At 44.0% G+C, this 6000-nt stretch overlaps 1 protein-coding gene across 1 annotated transcript in view; it reads right to left on the reverse strand.

The window, feature by feature from the left end:
* LPAR3 (lysophosphatidic acid receptor 3) overlaps positions 1-5120 on the reverse strand; it is a 121950-nt gene extending 116830 nt beyond the window's left edge. The window contains exon 1 of the mRNA XM_051999209.1: positions 4828-5120. The gene's annotated coding sequence lies outside the window, so the exon portion shown is untranslated. The remainder of the gene's footprint in view (positions 1-4827) is intronic.
* Positions 5121-6000: the final 880 nt, after the last annotated feature.

Raw genomic sequence — 6000 nt, forward strand, 5'->3', positions numbered from 1 at the left:
GGTGACTAGCAAGAAAAACAACTAATCCCACCAAGATTCTGCATGCTTGGGGATTTTTGAAAAGATGACAATTCTTATTAACTTTAGGTTCTTAACATGTAAATATGGTTTTGCATTCTCTCAAATGAGAGAATATTTGTAAAGGGTTTAACACAGTGCCTTGCACACAGCAGGTATGTAAAAAAAAAAAAAAATGCTTGCTTCCTCCCGGTCCCTTTCTTTGTAATCATAAATAATTTAATCACTTTTATCCATTAAAAAAAAATTCTAACTTTTTTGTATGTTCTGGTACCTTTGCAGTCTGGTAACACTCATGCATTCTGAATAATGGTTTGAAATGCATAAAACATATGAGACTACAAAGGGAATTAAATAAAACAATAGGAGAGGCAGAGGGAGTTAGGGGAGAGAGACAGAGAGAGAAGGAGAGGGGAAGGAAGGAAGGAAGGAAGGAAGGAAGGAAGGAAGGAAGGAAGGAAGGAAGGAAGGAAGGAAGGAAGGAAGGAAGGAAGGAAGGAAGGAAGGAAAGAAGGAAGGAAAAAAAGAAGAAAAGAAAAAAGGGAGGGAGGGAGGGAAGGAGGAAAAAGAGGAAGGGAGGGAGGAAGAAAGGAAAAAGGAAGGAAGGAAGGAAGAAAGGAGAGGAGGGAAGGAGGGAGGGAGGAAAGAGAGGAGGGAAGGAAAAGAGGAAGGAAGGAAGGAAGGAAGGAGAGAAGGAAGAAAGGAAGGAAGGAGAGAAGGAGGAAAGAGAGGAGGGAAGAAAAAAGGAAGGAGAGAAAGGAAGGAGAGAAGGAGAGGAGGAAAGAGAGGAGGGAAGGAAAAAAGGAAGGAAGGAAGGAGAGAAGGAAGAAAGGAAGGAAGGAGAGAAGGAAGGAAGGAAGGAAGGAAGGAAGGAAGGAAGGAAGGAAGGAAGGAAGGAAGGAAGGAAGGAAGGAAGGAAGGAAGGAAAGAAGGAAGGAAGGAAGGAAGGAAAGAAGGAAGGAAGGAAGGAAGGAAAGAAGGAAGGAAGAAAGGAGAGAAGGAAGAAGGAGAGAGGGAAGGAAGGAGGGAAGGAGGGAAGGAGGGAAGGAAAAAAGGAAAGAAGGAAAGAAGGAAAGAAGGAAGGAGGGAAGGAGGAATGGAAGAAGGAAGTGTTCTCCTGTTTTCCTTGGGTTAAGAGCTCATATGTTAAATATCTGTGCAGTTTGCTTTTTTGGTAAGTTTGTTTACATCAATGAGATACTTTATAGGATGGAAATCAAAAATACCTATTTCAAAGCTTGCTTGACTATTTATTATCCTTGGAACTATGGGCAAGTTCCTTGTAACTTATCAGAACATTATTCTCATCTGCAAAATGGGGGAAGTGACTTCTATCCTAAAAAATTATCAAGGGGAAAGTATTTTTTACATCTTTAGGATAGGAATATACCATCACCTTGACCACTAGATTGTAGTACTCATTTAAAAAAGAAATTTATCATCTATTATGTCTCCACTTTCTTTCCCAATTCCCTCAATCTTCCCCCTCAAAAAAATTACATTGTATTATTTTATATATTAAGATACTTACACATGTACATGTTGTCTTGCCCAATAAAATATAAAACCTTTAAGAGCTGCTATTGTTTCTTTCACCTCTGTGTTCCCAGTAGCTGACATATAGTGGAGCTTGACAAATGCTTTTTAATTGATAGCTCCAAAATTAGGACAAAAATACCATCGACCACACAGGGTTGGTCCAAATAAGATAAAATATGGAAAGTTCTTTGAAAACTCCTAAATTGATATATAGGTGTCAGCTATTGTGTTTTAATTATGATTGCTGTTATTTTCTTGTCACTATCTTGACATCACTGAATGGTGACTTGGTACAGAGACCAAAAAAAAAAAAAAAAAAAAAGGTTTATTTCCTTGAAACAACTGAATCTACGATCAACAACATTTGCTAATCACTTATAGTGCCAAGCAAATTCTGAAACACAACCATAAGGCAGATGATTTCATGAAGGGCATATACTAAAGTCTGATTTCCTTAAAATCTAAATCTTTAAAGAAGCTTGAGGAAAACATGTTTTTTGTAATTTACTTTTTACAATTTATTTTTTGTGATTTAAAATCACAAAAGAATCACAGGACACAATTTTTCTTTGAACTACATAAAACAGGACAAAAAAAAGTCAAAAAAGTCCCCATTTTTGTGCCAGCACATGAAATCTGCAGATGGTACAAATATATTTAAACCTAATCACCATATTATACATAAGCTACAACAGCTAATTCATCCTAGCCCAGAACTCATTTCAAACCAATACCCCAACAGCAACAGAATGGCTAATGGACAATTACACTAGCCCCCTACACTTCCAGTAGTCCACTCTCAAGACAAATGCTAAAGAACCAAGAGAGAGAAAAAACAGCATGTTGTCCTCCTCAATGCATTCTATGGAACACACACAAAGCATAATCACACCTGTTTTGTTCAATCTTTATTCTGTGTTCATAGAAAATGTATGCAAATTGGTCCTAGCAACTATCTGCTGGGACAGCTAGCCACCTAAAATAGGCAAGACTCATTCAAAAGAAAACAGTCTTTGTACTTGGCTTTATTTAATTTGTCTGATTTGGAACAGATGATTAGTCCATTGTGATTAGCTTGAGGTTCATAAAGTTAGAAATGCAAAAGATATGACAGGAGGAAAGACAAAATAGTCTATATTTCCAGTGACACATTAGGTGACAATATAAATACTATCTTTACAGCTGGATAATTCTCTGTAATAGCATGTCTTCATAAAACAGATGTAAGGTACAACAAACTCTTGTCAACTTAGCTTTTGCACACAGCCATTACCAGTAAGCTCTGATTGCTGATCTTTCAAGTCTGGCCCAGTTAAGCAGTGGGCTAATGAAGGCAAGATTCTTCCTTGTATCTCTGGGGACCAGTGATTTTCATACTAGGAAACAACCTGGCGAAAAACCCCATAAATATTCCTCCTATCAAGATAACATTTTCAGTCCCACAGATTTGGATCCTTTATCAGCCCATCTGTCCCACAGACTTGCACCCTTGATCCCCAGTGGCATCTTCCAGTGGAAGAATCTAGGTGGGCCTTAGCAAAAATAACTATGCATCCCCCATAGTAGGACTTTTTGTGAGGGTGAAATCTACTTATAAGCTATGTTTGGGACTGATGTAAATTTTTCTTTTTCTTAATAAAAATGATTGTCATTCTGCTCTTTGCCAGTAAACATTACTGGATTAAGATGGATTCTTATTCTAGAGTGTGTGTATACACACACACATATACACATATATATTTGCCAACAAAAGAAATATCAAAACAGCAGCAAATTATGAGGGGGATGTTTTGTGGAAGCTGGTTAAAAAGTTACTAACAAATCACTATGTATTTGGTTTTTAATGATTGCCTCTACATAACTAAATCATTTCCGATGTTTACAATCACTTCTCAAATTACATGCTAGAAGAGATTCTAACTTCGTGCATTTCTACTTGCCCTGGATGTGGGACAGCCATAAAATATTATTATGACTAGATTGAAAAGCGTTTTCTGATATTTCCAAAGGCAATGTATGAAAGCATATTTCACTGAGAAATTGGCAGTGAATCTAAGGTGGAGTGGGAAAGCTCTGAGTTCAGGTCCAGCTACTGAAAGATGAACTGGACAAGTGTTTTAATCTTTTAATATCCTCGAACATTGGCCAAGAGTAACAGCCATCCTCTAACCACCATAATAGCGTCCAGATCCTAACGGCTGAGTATAGAATGGTACCACAAGACATCTGATCTTTTGAGATGAATTGAAGTAGAGACGAATCTTAAACTCTTTCCCCATAATTTCTCCCTGGGGCATTGAGTGGTGCAGTAGGTAGAGCTTGGAGTATTCAGAGCTGGGCTCAAGGCCGCCTGGGACGGATACATTCTAGCCCTGCCAGCATAGCCAAGTCCTTAACCTCTCCGTGCCCCCCGCAACTATGAGACGTAGTTAGACAGTAGCCAAGTTCTGCAAGAGAAGGGAGTTTCCATAATCTCAATCTCCCCCACGCTGATGAAATCACAGGTCCGGATAAAAAGAATAAGGGTGAAGACATTAACTTGGGGGAAGAGTTGCTGGAGAAAAAGTAGCCCCGGTATGGGAGAAAAAAAAAAAAAAACACAACAAACTCTTAAAGTCCCAATTGCTTTTTGCTCCTGGAAGCGTGAGTCAGAGGACAAGGTACACAATCCACTTACCCACCCTTTTTCTTTTGCTTTACTCCCTCTCTTTTCTGGGTTCCTGAAAATCGTGCAGTCTAGAACCAATTCTGCCAGAATTACCCCCAGACTCAGAGAGGAGGCCAGGCTTCCGAAGGAGGGTCACAGGGTTGCGGGATCTACAGATCTCACCACCAGGCGGACGGATTGACAGGGTGGCAAGCGCCCTGGACACTCTGGATCTCAGTTTCCTTCTCAGGAAAATCGGGAGATTGGACTGGACGCCCTCTAAGAATTGTTCCAGCTCTAAAACCTAGCATTACATAGATATGTCTTCCCCACTCGTGGGTTAGGGCAGCTTCGTTGCCTTTGGCCACCAAGCAGGAGTTCTCCCAAGAGGGAGAGCCCGGGTTGGGGAGTGGGAGCCCCTGGGGCTGCCAAGGTTGACCAGGCGTCGCGCCACGCCACGGGACCTCTGCGCCCTAGCAGTTTCCCAACTTCTCAGCCGGGGACGCGGGGTTTCCTTCGCAATCCCAGCCCTTCCCGGGCGGGCACTTGCCAGTGCGTCGAGACCGCACAAGTCCACCTCATCCACAGGCTGCCTGCCCTCCTGGACCCGGCACCCCACTCACCGCTCACGCTCGCCCCCGCCCGTCTTGGGGCGCTCCGCTCCCTGTCCCGGACCCCGGGAACCGGGTGCCCGCAGCCTGGCCCGAGGACTGATGCATGCCCGTGTGTGAGTGAGTGTGAGTGTGTGAGTCTGTGAGTGTGCTCTTACCCCCCGCCCTCCCTCCGGGTGGAGGAAAGAAGAGGACGGGGACAGTACGAGAAGTAGGAGTAAGTCTACTGCGGAGGAGAGTGGGACCGGAGAAAAAGTTTGGCCCAGCCGAGGGCGGGAGCTGCCGGAGTAGAAGGGGCCGGGCCGGCTCCCTGCCCCTCCCCGGCCCGCCCCGCCCCGGCTCCTATCCTGGCCTGGAGCCCGGACGCTTCTAGGCGGTTCCCACGGGATAGAAAGAACTCCCTTTCTCCCTCACCTCCAAGGAGGAGGCTGGGCAGCGCGAGCGGGCAGCGCGGGGGCAAGCAGCCGGGTGTTCCAGCTGCTGCGGCCGCTGCTTTCCCCTCCACCTCCCCGAGGGCAGACTGGCACATTTCGCTTCTTATCACTCTACCCAAGGCCTCTGGCACTGTAACTGCCCCCGTCACACCCTTCGGTACCAGGCACACCATTCTGTGCCTAAAGGAAAGAGGCCAGGACTAGGCTCGGAGGAAACAGCAGCCCCGACCTACAGTCACACAAGGGAGGACGGTGGTTAGATAGCCCTAACAAACTCTAACTCGTGCCCGAAACTTCAGTGGCTCCGTGTTCAGCTGGCAACTCATCTGTGCTTTTTACTTCTTTCTTCCTTCAGTTTGCCTTAAAACATCTACCCAGGCCCTGGAGGTCTGGTTTTATATTTTCAGACATTGTCTTCCCTCAGTCCCAACCGAGATCGACTTTAAACCCGAGGACTTAACAAAAGCAGCGGGATGATCTAAACTGGAAAATGGGATGGGATGGGAGAGGCAAAGGGGTGTGGAATTAGCGTTGAGTAGATTCATTTAAAAGTTCATCATAGTATACCATCCTGCTTGCATCCTAATCCCCTGCTTCCTCTGCTGTCCGGGAAGCCATTTAAGTTGAACAAAAAATAGTTTCGAGGCTTTTTTCCCTAACTAGCCAGAAAGCCTTCAGTGACTTGCCATCCAGGCAAAAGAATAACTAAAGAAAATGATTGCAAGGCAGGCTATGTCGTTCTCTCTGAGCT

This window comes from Antechinus flavipes, chromosome 4, assembly GCF_016432865.1.
Source record: "Antechinus flavipes isolate AdamAnt ecotype Samford, QLD, Australia chromosome 4, AdamAnt_v2, whole genome shotgun sequence".
Taxonomy (NCBI): Eukaryota; Metazoa; Chordata; class Mammalia; order Dasyuromorphia; family Dasyuridae; genus Antechinus; species Antechinus flavipes.